General features: G+C 43.0%; 1 protein-coding gene and 1 long non-coding RNA gene across 2 annotated transcripts in view; one reads left to right on the top strand and one right to left on the bottom strand.

Moving 5' to 3' along the window:
- Nucleotides 1–436: 436 nt before the first annotated feature.
- On the bottom strand, nt 437–17,299 carry LOC140683912 (uncharacterized). Its single transcript, XR_012055536.1, has 2 exons — nt 16,832–17,299; nt 437–881 (listed from the first exon to the last, which is right to left on the bottom strand). It is a non-coding gene; the product is annotated as an uncharacterized lncRNA (long non-coding RNA).
- C1QTNF7 (C1q and TNF related 7) overlaps nt 11,113–19,570 on the top strand; it is a 49,735-nt gene continuing 41,277 nt past the window's right edge. Inside the window, exon 1 of the mRNA XM_030270771.4 lies at nt 11,113–11,348. The gene's annotated coding sequence lies outside the window, so the exon portion shown is untranslated. The remainder of the gene's footprint in view (nt 11,349–19,570) is intronic.

Raw genomic sequence — 19,570 nt, forward strand, 5'->3', positions numbered from 1 at the left:
AACCCTTAATGAGCCCTTTTAAATGCCACAAAGAGGCACAAAAACACATTAGTGCAAAAAAGAGATCAAGTCCATGTTTTCTTAGCAATTCCTAATGATGTAATTCTTTTGCTTTGCAGCACTAATACTGCTGGGTTGTTTGGCTGGAGTCACTTAGGAAACTTCAAGAAACTTTGGAAAACAGCACTGCGGAAATTGGAGGTTTCTCTCATATCTGTGAGGATAATATATTCACAGCAAAATTAATTGCTGTGGAGTTAAAATCATGTCCAGAAAATATAAGGGGTGGAGAATAGGGACATTTTGGAACAAGAGAAAAAAGATACTTGGAAACATTTAAAATAGAAATCCTTTAGTAAACAGGTCACCTGGGACACAGAAAGGATATCCTCATTTTTCATCATTAGAAAGAAACAAGATTGTAATTAAAAACACATTCCAGAATACTGATCTGTTTATTCACTATAGATGGTCTGAATTAGCAATGGGTTAGGAAACATAGACGCACAAGGATAAAAAAATAAGTGTACATAAGACTAGTTTTTTCCTTTTAGACTTCAATATCCCAGCACAGACAAGTTTTTAATCTGATGATGCATGTTCTTCTCTTTGCTGGAGTGAAGTAGTTTAACAGCTCCCAGGATTAGATGGGAACAGGGCATGGCTGTGATGGTCTTTGCAGCTTTCAGGATTTGTTACCACTCCAGCTTCTGCTGTGTTCCATGATTTTCCAAATTCCTTGCTGCTCTTTGTATTACATTTGTACCTTCATTTCCAAGAGGTGAAGGTCGAGCTGGGAGCTGGGTGAGGACAGAGGGGGGACAACCCAGCCCCTGGCAGTGTTCCATCCCTGGGCAGTGAAGCTGCAGAGGCCCTTGTTCCTGGCAGCAGCAAGGAAAGCATTAGCACTTCTCTGCTCCTCTTCCTGCTCCTTCTTCCACAAACACCATTTGACCACAGCTATGGCTGTTGTACCCTTGGCTGGCTGGAGGGTACATCACTCCACCAGCCAGTTTTGGGCTGCCCCCACTGCTGCTTCAGCACCTTCTCTCCATCTGCACCAAGCTTTGCTTTTGAGAGCAGTGGGGTAGGAAGAAGCAGAGTTTCCAAGACCTTTCTCCCAGTTCAGTGCTCCAGCAGCCAGGCTGGGCAGCCTCCATCTCTCCCACAGAGAGGGATGCTGAGCCACAGAACCATGGGAGGTGGCTGTAAGACTGATGTATCTTCTGCTTGAGGCACTCCAATAAAAACCTAGAATGGAGCCTAGGAGATTCTAGTCCCTGTTTCTTTAATTCAATGAAATATATCCTTCAAACCTAAATCAAACCCCATTACCCAGGGAAGTTTGTGCACTCCCTGTTTCAGTAATTGGTTGCAGTATCACTGCCTCCAGCCACATTCCTGAAAACTGGACCTGAACTGGACTTAAACATGAACTGCAGTATCTTATACAACCCAGCATAGGCCACTATCATTTGCTCTGGGCTAGGCAGCCTGCAGAGAAGAGGGTGGTGATGCCAGGGGGTGGCAGCATATTCAGCCACCCAGGTTTCACATGCTGCCTGACATGGGTGGGCATGTCCCTACAGCATCCTGCTGCAGGGAGTCACTCCATCCCTGCTCTGTCACAGCCCTTTTCAGCACCTTTGATGCACTCTGAGTCCTCCACTGACACTTCCAGCCTGTTAATTAGGCAGGTGAAAGATTTAACTTCATGCTGGGTGTGCCAGGTTAATGGGCTCCCACCAGCGAGGTGTCCAGAAAGTGGAAGGACCAGCAGCAGGAGCACACAGCTGAGCAGGACAGGGTGCTCAGGGGTAAACACCCTGGTTTTGGCAGCAGGGAACTGCCAGATAAGGTCAGTCTGTGTTTTGGATTGTATCCACTGATAGCTGGTTCCCCAATGCCTGTGTATTTGAAAACCATCATGCATGGCCCATCATGAGCTCTTCCTCAGTCTTCTGTTAGTAACAACACTCAGTTGCAGTGGTAGCAGGAGGTAGCAGTAAATCTTCACCATGGCAGCACACCCTGAGGATTTAAGATAGGCATTAAACCCTTCAGCTGTGCCTGTTGAAGTTGCTAACTTAAATTTCTGGTCTTTCTGGTCTTTCTGGTACATCTCTGAATGCATGATAGACAGATTTTTCTGCTAATCAAAAATAAATGTTCCAGCTTTTTAAGATAAATTGCTCATTCTGGTCACTGCTCCTATGCTACCTCAACAGCTTTAAGTAGTCAAACTAATTGTGACAGCAGTGATTTGTTTGTTCTGAATCAGAAATTTCATTATGGAAAGTTACTGGCTATATTTTGTTAGCATTAGTGTCAGAGAACTTGATAGGTCAGGAAATGCGTAGAGCCAGCAGTCTACTCACTTGGAAAGGTATCTGTAGACAATAAAGTTTTATGAACAGAAGTTTAATGGCATGGATCTTTCCAGACTTTCCAAAGAGGTTAAATATAAATGATTTTTAATGCTGAATCCTTTTAGTTAAGTATCTGCTGGTAGCACAGGCTGCATCCTTCTCCACTGCTGTACAATGGGGCCATCTGTAATTAATGAACCTTCAACCTTCCTGCATTAGTTTTGTCTAAGCTTTGGAGGAAGTGTCAATTAAAAATTAAAAGAACCCTCTTTCCATTAAATTAAAGAGCATTAAAAAAAAAAAGAAATGCCACCCTCTGACAGCAGTTTAGCAGCCAGGAGGATCGTCTATCAGCCAGCCAGAGAAGGAACAGCAGAAATGAATATACATGCGTATCCATATGTAGTGCTTGGTTTTCTTGAGCAATTGCCATTTTATCCTGGAGTAACCCTTGAATCATTTGCAGGAGGGTGTCAGATAATGCTTTCTTCAAACCAAGCCAGCTGTATGTGCAGTCAGGGAGAGACATATGGTGCCTCCTGTGCAAGGCTGATATTTGCTGGGTTCTGAAGATAGTTCTGAAGTCTGTCTCATGGCGTGAGCCCTGAACTGCACTTGGCAGCTGCCCTTTCTGCCTGGGAAATTCATGGATCAATGGACACATTGGATGGGTTGGAAGGCAGGACATTTTCTGAATTATGTAGAAAAGCTGTCCCTCTTCACATAGGAGACTTTCAGTTTTGCCATTTGTACAAACCACTCTCAGCAGATAAAGTAAATGTGGGGGTTTTTTTTTAATGCTTTTGTCTTCCTGGTTATACACTCCACTAATTCAGTACAATTCCAGTCCTTCTTGGAGGTATGTACCCTTTTCTTATCCAATTTTTTTTTTTCTGTAGTGACTAAGTGCTAGAATTCAATTAGTTTTGAGACTGGGTAATTGTGCTGGGACTCATCTAAATGCTGTATTTCAGTCTGGACAGGTCTGCCAACATTTCAGCATAAATTGTTTTGCATGTACACTAGAAAATTTATTTTTTTGTGCTTGAGTTTCTTTAACAGTTAATTTTCTCACGTATGCTCAAGGCCAATAGGATTTGAAACATTTTCATAAACCCCATTTTTGAGATGTTTGAGAGGTTGGTGTTCTCTGCACTTCCTTTACTTTTGAAAGACTCTGTAGTTGTAAAATATTATTAGAATAGATGCATCCCTTCACATCCATGGACTTGGCTCCTTTTTAATATAGCATTTGTCCAGGGGAGTTTTATATGCAGATGAGCATGAGAGAGTTCAAGTCTACACCTTTTACTGCTCAGGAGGGTGCCTGACCATCAGGCTATGCCCAAAGGACATTTTCTATCTATCTGTGTCATGCTGCAGTGGAGAAGTTGTGGGTCCAAGGGTCACTGAGTGAATGGAAGCTTTATTTTCTCTTTATCCCTGTGTTCAGTTTCCTTGTTTGGAAAAGCCATATATTCATTCCCACATGTGCTTTGGTACCCATTCCTAGCACTAGCAATACTAGTGTTAAAATAAACATAGCACTGCCCCCTGCATTTGTTTAGGAGTTTGGAGCTGGAAATGTGGGAGATCTGAACAGGTACATGGCACAGGGGAGTGGGCATACTCTGGAGAACCTTGCCTGACAGCTGTGATTAAATTCCTAACTCTGCATCAGCTTGTTTATCTCTGTCTTTTTTCCCCTATTCATATTCCCAGGGGAAAAAAATGATAGGTTAGAGAAGGAAAAATGATAGGTTAGAGACAAGGAAAATATGGAGTTTGGTTTTGGCTCTGTTAAATTAAAGAAATTGGCAAGAGAGTTAAAAAGGAAGTGTAGAGAACAACAGTAGAAGTTAGATCACTGTGAGAAACAGGAATATTAACTGCTTTGCACAGGGGTGATGGGATCACATAAGATTATTATTTTCCCTAAAAAGATTTATCCAAATATTGTAATATCATTATAATTTGTCAGCAATTGTGAAGCCTAGACACCTCAGCCAACTTTTCAAATTTTACATGATCATCAATATCTATGGGAAATACAATGAAATATGCCCTGTTCTTAACTGATTCCTTTTGCACCACATTTTTCACACAGACTTGGCTGTTGGCCTTTCATTGCTAAGTGAGGGTTTCAACAAGTGAAGAAGATGGATGGCCAAACCAATCAACTCCAGAATATGAAAAGGTCAAAGCACTCAGTGAGCACACTGCAGACTGCTTCCAGATAGCCCAAGCACAATGAGTTAGATAAGTTTCTCTTGGAATAAACAAAACAAGGAAACTAGAAGTAGTTCAAGGCAGTAATGTTTTCTTTATGACCACATGCACAGCACTGTGGAGTACAAAATAGGATAAAATTCCTTTCCTGATCTAGCCTATTGAAACAGAAGAGAACAAAAGTAAATAGTTTGAATTTGCAACAATGAATAGATTTGTGTCAACATTTAAAATAAATTAAGACTGATGTGTGCAAGCAGAGAGATATTGTTAACTTTTGTGTATGGTTACAAAGTTCCTTCTGTGTAAGGTTTTAAATGAGAGGCTTGTAGAAACATGACCTCTGTGCGTAACCTTAGTTCCTGGGCAATGGACACAGCTAACCAAAAGGAGCATGGGAGGGTTGCCAGGGTCTCTCTTTGTGGTCTCCAATGCCAACAGCTCTACATTGCAATAACTGAATTGAAACCTAAGACTTCATGTTTTGGTGGGTAGTGCTGGGGGATTCCTGCCCACAGCATGCCAGTAGCAGCAGGGCTGTGGGAGCTCCACTGGTGTTGGCCGAGCATGGATGAGAACCCCCATAATGGCCGAGGTGCTGCCTGGCTGCCCAGGGCCAGCAGAACCTGCCCTCTTACCTGGACAAACTCAGTGCATCTGGGAAGGAAAACCTGTTCAGAATGATCAGAGGAAGTATCTGGTTGCCAAATCCTCCCAAATCAGTATGTGTGCTAATTTTTAATGGGTTTCTGTAACTTTCGGGCTTATCTTTAGCTGCTCCTCTGCTGCACTTGGCAGGAGAGAAATAAATACAAGTCATTACTGCTGCACTATCTTGAACACCAAGCATGTTTTCATTCCATCTAGCTAACATGAGTAGAAGATAAACTGGCAGCTTATTCCCTCTTTATGTACAAAATAAAGGAGGGTGATAAGTGGAGACCTCATGCAGAGGAAGCTGTGGTGGCTCTGAAGGGTACATCTGTACAACCACATATGAGATAAAGACAATAATACTAGTCTGAAAAGGACATGAGTGACAGATGTGTATTTTATTTTTACTTTCATCATGAACAGTTTGTGGTGATTCAGGAGAAATAAAACCCTGAGTATTTAATGAAATATCTCTAATCTTGTGAAGGAGCTTCACCTCAGCCCATGTGAGATCCTAACTCCCACTCAGGTAAGGTGGAGGTAGACCTTGTAACTTTCAGGAAGAACCTGTGCCCAGTGATATTACCCTGGCACTTTCTGAGAAGCACAAATGTCCAGCTTTGGGAGAAGAAATACTTTGATCTGCATTTGATACAAAAGCCACTCTCCCTGCTTTGGGAAAACAGACTATCAAACAGAAAATAAACTAGAAGATCTATACAAAGCATTGCTTTTTGCAGATATTCTCAGCTTGCAATCACCCCTACTCATTTCAGAAGCCTTTTAAATGTCACTGGCTTTCAGTGATGGACTGAGGTGTCAAAACACTTTTGCAAGTCTGGGCTCTGGTATTTAAGACTCCTGCTGGAAAAGTGTGGTTGAAGGCAAAAGGAAGGGGATATGGGGTGGAAAAACCCTCATTGTGTGGAGGTGTAGGCATATGAAGAGAAACTGCAACTACAATTTTAATTGCAAATGCATAGTGGAGGAAATGGAGCTGTAATGTTCTGCCCCATTAAGACTCCAAGCCCTAACACTGGGGTGATCTGACTCACTGGAGGGTGAGAAATTTAATGTGCTGTATTGCTTGCCACAAACAACATTTGATTTCAAAACAGTAAGTATACCAGAGTTGTTCCAAGCTGTTCTAAGCAGATAAGATTTAAACCCAGCATGCTAGCTTTACATTGGTGACTAATGATTGAGTGCAGGTGCAAAACAGAGGTATCTTTAGGTAGGTAATCTCACTGGGTAAATGAGATTTGGACTGTGTTTTCTAGCAAATTTAGTCTTAGAATAAATTATACTTTTTTGGAAAACTACTGGCCCTGTTGGAATTGCACTTTGCATCTCATAGGTAAAAAATGCAGGTGTAGTTAACCCATTAGCACTTAGCTGCTCCCTGAGTTGCACAGCCCCAGCACCCGCAGTCATCTGGACATGAGCTGTTCCCATGGATCCGTCCCTGTCCTTCAGCCATTCACTGGATAGGCGTCTCTGGATGGATGCACCAACTGGAAATCATAGAATCATAGAATGGTCTGGTTTGGGAGGGACAGTAGAGGTCATCGAATTCAAATCCCCTGCCATGGGCAGGGATGCCACCCACTAGATGAAGTTGCTCAGAGCCCCATCCAGCCTGGTTTTGAACACCTTCAGGGATGGGGCATCCACTTCTCTGCGCAACCTGTGCCAGTGACTCAACACCCTTCCAGTAAAGGATTTCTCCCTAATATCATATCTAAACCTCCTCTCTGTCAGTTTAAAGCCATTCTCTCCTCTCTTAACATAACATATCTTGTAGAAAGTCCCTCCCCAGCTCTCTTGTAGGCCTCTTTAGGCACTCAAAGGTGCTATATGGCTTTACTGTACTCTTCTCTTCTACAGGATGAACAACCTCAACTTTCTCACCCTGCCTTCGTAGTAGAGATGCTCCATCCCTCTGATCAGCTTTGTGGGCTCCTCTGGACTCACTTCAGCAGGTCCATCTCCTTTGTATGTCGTGGGCCCTGGATCTGGATGCAGAGTTCCAGGTGGGTTTCACAAAAGCAGAGCAGAGAGGCCAGAATCAGCTCCCTCGACCTGCTGGTCATGCTGATTTCTGGGCTGCAAAGGCACATTGCCAGGCCATACTGAGCATCTCATCAATCCAAAAGCAGCATTCCTTGAAACGTGTCATCATGACTCAGGACTCATCATGGGAGGAGTACTCTCAGCTCTTCCAACCCTTCCTCTTCCATGGAGGCCAGGAGCTAGTGACCCAAAAAACTCAAACCAAACCAAAAGAAACAAACAACAATAAAAAAATCCCCTGATGCTCATCCATCAAACTAAGCAAAAATTTCCATGTTCTTTGACATCTTATTTCTATGTTATAACCAATTCTTCTTCTCATTTGGGGCCACTGGACAATGACATATTTTTGTTTACCTGGATGAAGCCAGTCTTCTGTATGAGGGGACAACTAGGCTTCTGTGTTTTAGCAGCTTTGTGACCTCCTAGAATGCACTGTGCCATTTATACCTGCCCATTGGCTCAGCACTGGGGCAAGATGAATCCTGAGCCTTTACACCCACATCTTGGCAAGTCAAACTGAGCACTAAATGGATGTGAATGCATTCAGCCATAGCACAGGAAAATCCCAAATCCCAGCATCAAAGGATACTGCTCTTTTTAATGCCACAACATCATAATTCCTTCCTGCCAACAAACCAATTTCTTAGTGGTTCACAGATGAAGGATTTTGTTTGATTGTTGGTTCAGATACTTGTGTTGGAAACATCCTTTATACTTATTAAAGCCTGCTGCATCTTAAAATATTTTGTTCAGAGAAGGGACTTAAAGATGTAAGCAGGAAAAATTATCAGCTGCTTGCCACATGAGAGGATTAAGGACCACAATTTGTCAATGGTGTGACAGCTCTATTCCTTGGAGTACATGTAATCTCATGCAACTCATACAAACATTAATGTGTTTGGTCTTCAATATGCAACAGTCTATTATGCAACAAATGTCCACACACAGGATCATATGAAGACTTGCACTCACAGGCGAGCCAAGAGGCATTTTCTTTCCCATTGAAATTTCCCCAAGATGACCGATTCCTTTTTTCCTAACCCCTCTGTTGGCTGTTCCATTGTACCTGTGAGGAAATGAATGCCAAGCTGCTGTTCCTGGTTCAGCTGCTCCAGTAGGAAGCTCGATCCTACCTCAGCTGTGTCTTTAGACAAAGCCAAAATCCAGAAAATCAGTGTTCTGGTGAAGTGCTAAAATGGGAAATAGTTGCCAAGAATTGTAACTTTAGAGGGATTAAAAATGAGCCTATCAAAACCACCAGTGAACAACTCTATAAAATAAAATTTTTCTTCCAAAAAATTGAACCTGTGTTTTCTGTTGAACATTTAATCCTCCAGGGCTTTCAGTGCACTTTGCAATTTCTCCTTCACTCTTACCATTGTCTCCTTCCTCTGGTATGGAAAGTCTGGGCAAATGAAATGGATTCAACTTCTCCCTTTCAAAACTTTTGCTATGTTGGAGCTCACAACCCTGACAAAGCTTTAACTGCATCTTCCACCTTAAGCCTCCTTCCCTGTAACCTAAGAGTGGAACTTCCAGCTGGTTCTTTAACTTGTTGTTGTGGACCACTGAAAACTATTCAGGTAGTCTTAGTGGGCATAAAATGTTAACATCTTTAAAAACAGATTTGATTTTTAATTTGTGCTGCTATAAAATTAGTATGATTAATCTTATTTACTACTTCATCAATGGCTACATAGCCTTAGTCACATTCCTATGAGGCAAGTAAATAAATGGCATTGAGGAAGATTCCCGGCCTAGGTATGAATCAGTGGCAAAGCCTAAGTTCATCATTCCCACCAGAATTCTCCACAGACTGTTACAAAACATGGGGTTTTTTTTCCAGTGTGATGGGCAACATACCTTGCTTCCCCCAGAATGACTCATTAGGAAGAGGAAGCACCATCTCATGCTTCCCTAAACAGAATCAGAAAGATCAACTGAGGGAATGAGAACAATAATCTTCGGGTAATTTTTAAAACTTCTGGGTAATCTTTAAAACACCTGTTTGATTCCCAGAAGGATGCAGAGCCAAGTTTCCAGAGGTGACAGTACCTAAATAGACATACTTTATGCATGATCACTGAGTGAAAATTAAGACACGAAACAGGAATATTGAAGTGACATGATAGGATGTTATTTCTTTCACTTTTATATACTTTCACTATTGCTTACCAGTAACTAAGTTCACCAGCAGATCTATAGTGCAAAATAAAAATACTCTGATGGAAATATTTTGGAGAAAAATTGAGACTTGTAAAATCATATATTGAAGTTTTCACAGTACCATAGGATTTTGTAATAGAGTTTTTTATATCCTGGTTATTACAATCTAGCACTGGAACGAAAATCCATTAGAAGAAAGGGAAAAAAATGGTTTAGTTTTCCTTAAACCCTTTATCCCAGAACTGGGTGGTATTTTATCTACATTTTTGAATGCACAGGACTCTTTTTAATTGTCCATTCAAAATATAAAATGCTTAATACTTCAGTTCCATGAAAATTAGAGCATTCAAACAAACAAGGTCTTTCTTAGCTATGTCACATGTCGCATGTGACTAGATTTTCCACAGAAAATTCATTTCCTCTTTTAGTGGCATAGAACACCTGTTTCCATCTTCATTTTCATTAGTTTCACAAGAAAATATGGCTTACAAAACTAAAGTCACTTACTAACAACCACATAAGCCTCAGGCCCCCTTAGCATCAGCAGGTCAGCTGGATGCATTTCCAAAGGTGCTGGAAAATTTGGAGCCCAGCCTAAGGTGGGCTTTTTAGGACCCTCATTTCTTAAACAAAAGTTTGTTATAGTACCCATGGAGAAACTCAGAGACTAAAATTTGGATAATTTTTAAATTACAGTATTTTATCATGTGTTTATTTGTTTGCTTGCTTTTAGCTACTCTGCAGAGAAAACTCACATTTGCAAAAGGGAACCTTTTCCGTAAGTTCATAAATGTGCGTCAACCATAACTGGTTGAAATAAATTCCTTGCAGAGAGAAGGAATTTGACATGGGCATAGGCAACTCTCCTATATGAACAACACTTTACATGCTTCACTATCTTAATTTGAGCAAAGCAGAACAGAGCCATGCCCAGTAAGTGGATGCCTTTGAACACCATGCCTCTCTTTTTGAAGTCTGTATTACTCAAGTGTCTGCCTCTATTACAGACAGTGTCTCAGAAGGAAGAATCATTGCCAGGAGGGTATTTTGAAACTACCCAAAGCACCAAGTCTGAAACTCTTCAAACCCAAGATGTTTGTGGTTTGCTGGGCTATGACCCTCAGCTTGGGTGTCCCAGCCACCCTGTGCTGGGGACAGACTGCATTACACTGTAGAGGAAGCCCTGGGGGAGCCCCCAGGGCCTCTGCCCAAAGCCTCAAAACCAAGGACTGGTGACTTGTGGCCAGTGTGGGACCCAGGTTCTTTTGGGAGCCCTGAGCACTTTATGTATTTGAGGCTGTCACTTCCTGCATTTTGAGGCAGATGCTGCTCCTCCCAAATCCCATACTGAGGGGACTATATGCCAAAAGCAGCTTGTTTTTTTCCCTCTTTCCTGTGCTTTTACCAAGAAGGAGACAGCTTAGCCTATGATGCTTTCCAAAGATGATATAACATTACCTCAGGGAGGCTATGCCCCCAGTCCTGTTAGGACTCTGTCACACCACATCAGTCTGGAGCACAGGCTTGCTCCTTGCTCCATGGTATAAAAAAAGTTCCTTCCAGCAAGAGTTTTACAGCAAGCTCACAGTTGCTTTAAATTAGAAAAGTTGGCAGGTGGCCAAGGAAAGGAGCAGGAGCTTGTTCAGCTGAGACAGACAGAAAACTCTGTAAGAGCATCAAGCCTCAGAGATTTTACCAACTACCTTTTTTTGTCATCCCAGCATTTAAATTTCTTTTAAAGGATTTTAAATCACCAAAAATTACCTGCTGGTTTGAATCTACAAGTCTTACACTACCCAAAGAGAGCACATTGCTTTCCCTGAAAAATCAGATGTCATCTACTCAACTGTGAAGGTAAGTTGTAATTGATTCTACTTTCCTGAACTGACTTCTCTGAAATGCATTTGGAGAAAGGAATGCAATAGAAAGATCTTTCAGAAAAAGCATATTTTTTCTGAGATACATGTGATTCTGTTAGAAATAGGCTGTTGTGGTGTCTCAGTGAAATCTGCTTATGTATCTTCTCTTGTAAGAGATGAGTAATAAATGTGGACATTTATGCACAAAACATCCCCATCAGAAAGGTAACAGACAGATTGTTTAAAAAATCAAGGATGTAATAATCTGGCCAAAAAACATTGTTTTTAATGTCTACCTTTCATAGGGTTTAGGATGATTTAATTACCTAAAGCATTTTTAAATTATTTCTCTCTATCTAGCATTAATCTTACATTCCACCAACCCAGACCAGAGATTATTTGCAGTTTTTTGTTCATGAATGATTCCATCATTATTCCAAATCTTCACTCCAACTGCAGTTGCTATGGTTTCATAGAAATTTGTTTTGCAAAAAAAAAAAATCTATAAATACCAAATAAACAGTTTTGCTTCAGACTTGCACTATTGCAAAGTTAAGCTCCTGCATTTACCTTATTAAACTCTTGAAAATATATAATTTTGTTGTTTTGTTGCTGTGTTTCTTCTGCTTGGTTGGGTTTTTTTCCAGGTCATTTTACTTTTTGTGTTTCCACTGCTACCAGCAGTGTGCTTTGTGCCTAAGATTAGGCTGGCAAGAGACTGTGTGTGGTTAAACACAAATGAAATGCTGAGTGTAAGTGATTAATCACAACCTTGGTCTGGGTAGGTGAGAGTTTGAGTGGATTAGCAGTTTCAAGCTCCCTTTTTTCTGCTGGGTCTCTGGATATCATTACCCAAGCGAGGCTGAGGCAAGCGTTGCCTGCTGCCCAAAACCTGATAGTCACAATGGGGGCTAATTCCTCTATCCCACTCATTTTCAAGGAAATGATGAAATTTTCAGGATGAATTTTTAGGAAAATATGGGTGTGAGCACAGCATTACCCACAGCCCTTGGAGCTGCACAAGCTCTGGAAATTTAATAAAAGGAACCTGCTTCAGAAATCACACAACTATTGTGTTCCATAGCACGTTGTATTTAAGAAGCAGAAAATCCCTTCCTGTAGTGCCTGTCCCCTGTTTTGCCTGACTTGGAACAACTTCAGCTGTGCTACTGGAGCAGATTCACCCTGGTGAGAATGGAGAACTGTCAGTGCCCCTAATGCTGTGTTCCCATGGATCACACTGTAAGAAATGTATTTAAGAGCAGAGAAACACAAAGCAGAGAGGGCAGGGAAAACAGAGCAGAAAATCAAAACTGGAAGTGGAGGAGCTGATATGCCTGCCCACTGTCATGGAAGAAATGCTAAAATCCTCTTGACTTTGAAGCCCCTGTGTTACATTTGTGCCAAATGGGAAGCCCACCATCACCATCTTTGCCGAACTCTGGAAAGGTGGAGCTAGGAACACCTCCACTGGGTGTCTCCTGGGAGAGAGCTACACAGTGTAGGGATTGGAAAGTGTATTGACTCTCTCAGTGCTTGCCTATTCCTTGTCTTTCCTCCACAATACCCCACCAATCTGATTAGTAGGTGGGAGTAAAGGTGGTAAAAACTGCTCCATGTTGCTTATTGATACTGGAGACAGGAGGGTTTCTGAAATGGAATCTCTCAGCCAAAGGGACAGGGAAGGATGCAAACAAAGAAGGTAGTATTTTATTATTTCATCCCCTTCATCATCTCCACACTTCACTGTTGCACTTATCCATGGTTCAGTCACAGTGACAAGGTGAGGAGATAAAAGGAAATCCACATTTCTTAGGGCTGGGTTTGAGTGCCTGCAGGAGAAGTTCTTCTGTCCCATTCACATAGCTAACTTATATCCTTAATATCCTTCTCTGTGATATGCCCATTCACAAGTCTATCCCATGCACTGCTAAGCCTGATTTTCAGAGTCCTTAAACAGATGCTGTATGAACGTTACGTATACTGCCATTGCATGATCAAATAACATCCCTGTTACCAAAGGATCACCTTGCAAATGATGAAACAAAAATTTAGATTCACCAGAAAAACTTAACTTCACAGGAAATCATAAAAAGTGTTTCTGATTCAGAGACCTTGCTTGTCACAGATACTAGACAGGTCAAGCTCCATTTTCACTGCTGAAGTGGATTCTCTGTAGCGAAAAGGACAGCAAAGTGATTATGTGATTGCCTTGGCAGAGAAATCTAGAGTCTTTTCAGGTTCATCTTCATGGTCCTAACTGGAAAACAAAGGCTGCAAATTAAATAACCACTGGGTAGATTTATATTTTAGTTACAGATATCAGGCTGCAACTGTCAGCAAAGGGTATTTATTTCTGCTCCCAGTGTCTCTAAAGTAAAAGTGCACATTACTCTCTGCATTTCTCTGTTGGGCTGAAGGAATCTAGATTATTCTGATTTCCCAAAGCTGAAATAAACAGTTTGTGTTCTTCATAAATAAGGACTCAGCTTTCATTTTTTGAAAAGCAGTGTGAAACTGTCCTTTGTTGTCTGCCCTCAAGACTCACCTGATGTTGGATGCAGATGGGAAAGCCCAAAGAGATGAAAGCAGAACAGCAAAGCACCTGATTCAAGTCTTCAAAGATACTTTACAGTTTCATTAAACCTTAGAGCAGGGATAGGGCCATATGACCAAAGAGCCTACACATTTCTGTTAGGTTTATGTGTTGGGAAGAAAAGAACTTTTAGTATAAAATTAATTCTTATCAGAGGATAATGAGCACCACAGGGGAAGAATAGGCTATGAATAATGGGAAAACACATCCTGGCAGTGAGAGATATACCATTATAAAATAATCCAGAGGGAAACTAGGGAAAAGTCTCACTGGCTGGGATGTTCCACTTACTCTGGGCAAACCTAGTAGAAATCTGTGGGGAGCAATCATTCCTAGGCTGAGAGATGTGATAGTCCATATGTTGTGCTGGCTTAAATGTATTGGCTCATCTTCAGTCTATCTACTGTATTTGTCTTCCTCATCCATGTGAGTATCACGTCTCTCAGACCCAAATGGGACCAAATCTCAAAAATTCAATGGAGATACTTGATTATGTTTGGACACCATCAGGCCACCCATCCTATTTTCAAATCACATTCTCCCTTTCTCTTTTGGAGAGACCCCAAACCCAAAATCAGACATCCTGCAAGAGACAGGAACATGTCCTTGGCAGGAGTCCAGGGATAAAGTTAAGGGAAGGGATAAGGAAGGTTTAAGGGCAGGAACTCAGGAACTGTCTGGTTAAGGGAATGGGGTTTTTAGATGTATTGTAGTTTTGTTCTTGTTTTGGGGTTTTTTTGTTTGTTTTTTGGGTTTTTTTTTTTTGTTTTTTTGGTTTTTTTGCTACATTCTTCCATAAAAATATTTTTCTTTCAGGAAAAGATGAGAGTGGAGAGAGCATTAATAGCTGAGGTGGGACCTGAAATGTAGTTTAAAAAATGTGCAATAAAAACAGGGAGTGACTTGTTATAAAACCAAGGAGAGCTGGAGAGCTGGACAGGCAGAGCTGAGAGATGAGTGTCCAGCCTGCTCACCCCACCTCTTCCCATTGGTGTGATGGGCCTCGTGACTGGATTCAGGCCAGCGTAGGAGTCCCATCACTGCAGCACAGGGGAAAGTGATTTGTGAGCTGCTGAGAGAGAGACCTCACTTGGGTTTTTTACCCCTTGGAAAAAAAACAGAAAAATTCAGGTTTTTTCTGGATTTGTCCAGGAAAACTCTCCCTTTTCTTGGAGGGGGACTCTCTTGGTACTGGAACATACATCTGCTATTCTCACTAGCAGTTACAACTCAAGACCAAAAGTCTTTTTCCTTTTCAGGAGTTTATGAAAACTTGATGTTATGCCAGCCTTGCTAGGCCTGCACTGATGTTCCTGCACAGCGCCAGTCTGCTGCCTTTCAATGCACCTGGGGATTCAACCTACTTCCCCAACATATCCCAGTCTGCTACTTCCAAGCCTTTTTCACTATCACTAAACATGCAAATGTAGAGAAGCATGTAGATTACTCTTTGCATCCATTCCCTATCCTAGACACCATGCTGGTATTTGTTTTACAGAGCAATTGGCTCCTTTGAGTCTCTGTAAGTTCCAGACGTGCTCTGCAAATTATCTTCCAGAGACTGTCCTGTTTTGGCCCCTAAAGCTGAGATCAGAGCCCTGCATTAGCAGCCCACACAGTCCCACATGTCCTTGTTTGTCTCCTCCTGTGAACTACCAGCCTGGTAGCCTCCTTCTCACAGACCTTCCATTTTCCTGGTGTGTCTGTGTGTTTACCCAGGGTAAACCATTTTATTGTTTCCTCCCAGGAGGTTCCTGAGGGGGGCAGCCCTTCCTCCCAAAATTACTGGTGTTGATGGGTCCTCCTGTAGCCTGCTCAAATGATCTGGGAAGATACTCTCCAGCTTCAGGACAGCTGATTTCCCAGTGGAATTACCAAGGCTGCTTTCACCTTTCCTGAGTTATTGTTTATGCCATTCAGTGCAGATATTCCTGCTAGAAAGTGGTGATACATATCTGCAGATGACCTCTGAGCACCAGCTTTGATGTGGGGCAGCAAGAAACTAATCCAGGGAGAGGCAGCAATTTTGGGAGTGGGAGTAGGATGGCCTATGCTCCAGCAAAACAGCTTGCATAAAGCTCTGTGTCCTGGTGCCTGGATCACAGCTCCTTCTCCTCTCCTGGAAGAAGTGAATTTTCATTTCTTTCCCTATCTTGGGTAAAGGGAAAGGAAAATAAAGAAAAAATGTTCCCTTTACTGACTCAACTTCATCCTCATCATTAATTTCTCCATGTGTCTGAAAGTCCCAAATGGGAATACAAAGATGAAGGAACATCAATAGTCAGACAGATGGAGCCAGTTTAGGCAGGATGAGCAGGACCAGTAGTCCTGGCTAACTGTGAAACAGGTTATTCCCTCTCCCCTCCTTCCTGCACCCCCAGAGAGAGTGGGTACTCCCTGTCCTGGGTCAGCCCCTGGGGTCTCAGAAGGGCTGTGCTGCATAGCCTCATGGACCCCAATGGCTGTGCAGTGATTATTATTTGATCCTCTAGAGAAGGGGCTGTATTTCTCTGTATTTTAAGCTTTACAGATGGGTTACACAGCCTCACATTGGACCAGGGTTTTGGAAGCTGCATTGGAAGCTGCCTTCAGCTTTTTAAGGAGAATTGAAAATTTCCTCTGCAGAACCACCTAGGATGGCTATCTCTGTGCTGACAGGCCACACACCTCAGTCCTGATTCAAAATTTCTGTTCATGGAATTTCTCAGACAGAAATACATCTGTTTGCACTGTGTCACACCTGAACTACCAGGAGGTGCCTAGATTGTACGACCTGTTCTGTACAGCTGGTACAGAAAAGGTCTGCTCTGAACCTGACTAGAATGCCTGCCTCTGACAAATATACAAAATTTTTATCAAATGCAGATAATCCTTAAACTCACCAGGAGAAAATATCCAGGAAAAAATAAAAGGGCACCTCGGGAACAGGAGCTGTTAGAAACCACCGATTATCTTGTATTCTTCATTTCTGCAGACGTGTTCTGTCCTTGAGAGTCAGGGCTTCCGTCTGAGACTTTTGATTGCCAAAGGCTGGGAAAAAACTGTTGGAATGGTGTGTGTAAAACATCTGTTTCTGCAGCCCAACAGGGCATGTATTAAATCCCTGCAGCGAGTGTCAGGTCACAACTGAGGTCAGATCAATCCTCACAGCTCCTTTCCTGTGTGTTACATAAGGATATGCACAGACTGGGTCTGCTGTAGGTGCAGCTCCAGGGATGCCCCAGGGCACATTTGGATTGCTCCATCTGGCAGGATTTAGGCCTAGATTTCCCCTCCTGCAGATAAGGGCATGCAGCTAGGAGGATTGTGTTCATACCTCCTGAAAAAGTTAAACACTCACGTGAAGTACTTTGATGAGGTGTGTCTCTTGGCCATTTCCAACCTGACTCAGCAATCAGGAAGTTGTATCACCTCTGCAAGGATAGCCCAGGGTTGTAAAACCTCTCTGTTCCCTTAGTTAGGACCATTTTTTTCATCAGAAAGGATGGCTGGGACACTCACTGCCATCAGTGCTTATGCTTGAGCAGCCTCTGCATTGACTCTGGCACGAGCTTTGGACTCCTTGTCATTAAGACTTGATGATCCCATAGCAGAAACAATTTTGTTTGCATGGAGGAACTGCCAAGACACCCTTAAAAGGAAGGCCCTGCCAAGAGCACTCTGCTGGAGATGCTCACCACTGCTCCAACCTCCCCAGGAACCATCCTGAGCAAGCCCAGGAGCAGGCATGTGCCTCCCCTGTCCCGCTGAGTCCCAGTGCAGCGGGGAGACAGCCTGATCCTTTCAGACCCTGTGGGCAGAGGTGGGCAGGACCATGGCCTGGCACAGAACCCCCATCAGAGCAGCCCAGCCAGCCATGTTCCTGTGCACGCCTCCATTCCAGGCTGTCAGCGGAAGCAGATGTTTCTAATTTATCACTAAAACCAAACAACTTAATCCACCAAATATGCAGCAGTGGGGGGTGAGGGGGGGAGGCTTTCACTTAAAGCTGATTTATAAATTGGATGATTAAGGTTAATTTGTCTATGAATGAGGCAAATCTGTGTCAGATATTGTTACTAATGCTTCCTCCCTCTAATTTGTGCAAGTCCTAAACATCCAAAACCTTTTCAACCTGAGGCAATGGAATGCATTCCTGTTCTGCTGGCCAAAAGTGTCTGGCACTGTTTCCTTTCATCAACAACTCCAATATTTATCTGTTTAGCCCTTCAGAACATTATTTGGGTGTAACAGATGCTGCAGCTCTCTGTGGCATGGGTGCCAGAGGCAGGCCTCAGCAGCAACCCTGGCATACACCTTCTTGCTTTTGGGAGTGTTATTTCCCCTTGGCTGCCTGGAAGTGATGGCTGGAGGGCAGCCTGGCACCAGAGAAGCCTGTGCTGTGAGCCCTTGGCAGTGGGGACTGTGCTCAGGGCTTGCACAGAAACTGCATCTTCACTCCACAATGGCTGCCCTGATGGGAAGGGTCCTGAGTCTAAACCCATTTCAGATTAGACTGAGAAAATTATTGGGTTTCCCTATGTTTATCAGCCCTGGAGGTCATGGCCAACCTAAAATTATCTGTATTTCAGCACATGCACAGCTATTGATCCATCCAGCTACAAAAAACACACCCTGCTCATACAACCAAGACACATATCCTGCTTCTGCTGACACCCACTTCAGACCACCAGTTCCTACTGCTCATAGCTGTGTTGCTGTTCATGGAAAAAGGCTCTTCTCCAAGCAACTGGCACTCAACCCCAGCATGTCTGCCATGCACAGCAGCAGAGAAGCAATAGCAATGCAGTAGCCTCAAAAAGACCTTAGCAGCATAAGCCTTGTGTGCCTTGTGTACCTTGTGAAAGGTGAAGAGGAAAGGCAACCCCAGCCAGCAGCAGGATTGTCGAAGCAGCCGGGCATCCACCAAACAGAAAATAGCAGGTGCAGGAATGGGAGGGTGCCTTGTGTATGGTCTTGGCAGCCCACAGACCCCCACCCTGTGGTGCCAGGCTGGAAACACCAGGAGCACAAATTGGCACACTAAACCTGGCTACATGGGAAAGGAACAGCTGTACTGATTAGTTCAGCTACAGCTCTAAAAATGAGGATTTCATTAGGTGTCCTTGCCTGGTAGATATTGCAGTGCCCCTTATTCCTCATAAGCCAGTGCTCCTGCTGCAGAGAGACCCGCTGGCACAGGCTGACCCCTGGGTGTCACCCACGAGAATAAGTCCCTTCAGCCCAGGGGTGTGGGCACCTGTACTGCAGCCACGGCATAGCACACTGCTTTTTGAACACTTGGACTTACAGGTTGGATTGCAGGAGCTGAGTGGGTTGTAAGAAAATACAAAATAGCCTTGTATGAGCTCTCTGCTGGGGTCATTGCAATGGTGATAAGGCTGTGGGATGCTGTTTCAATGACCAGTTCCCCTCTCCTTAGCAGTCTCTTCAGCTGTAAGTATGATCTCCTGGGGTTGGAGCAGTCAGGAAATCCTTATCTCTTATTTCTATGTAGTGGTAGCATTAGACATTGTACCAGGATGTCACAGAGCTTCTCCTCAAGTCCAGTTATCAGATAGGCTAAAGGGAAGACTGAAAAGGAGAATAGAAAAAAAACCAGCAGCAGCAGCAGCAGCAGT

The sequence above is a fragment of the Taeniopygia guttata genome, chromosome 4 (assembly GCF_048771995.1).
Source record: "Taeniopygia guttata chromosome 4, bTaeGut7.mat, whole genome shotgun sequence".
NCBI lineage: Eukaryota > Metazoa > Chordata > Aves > Passeriformes > Estrildidae > Taeniopygia > Taeniopygia guttata.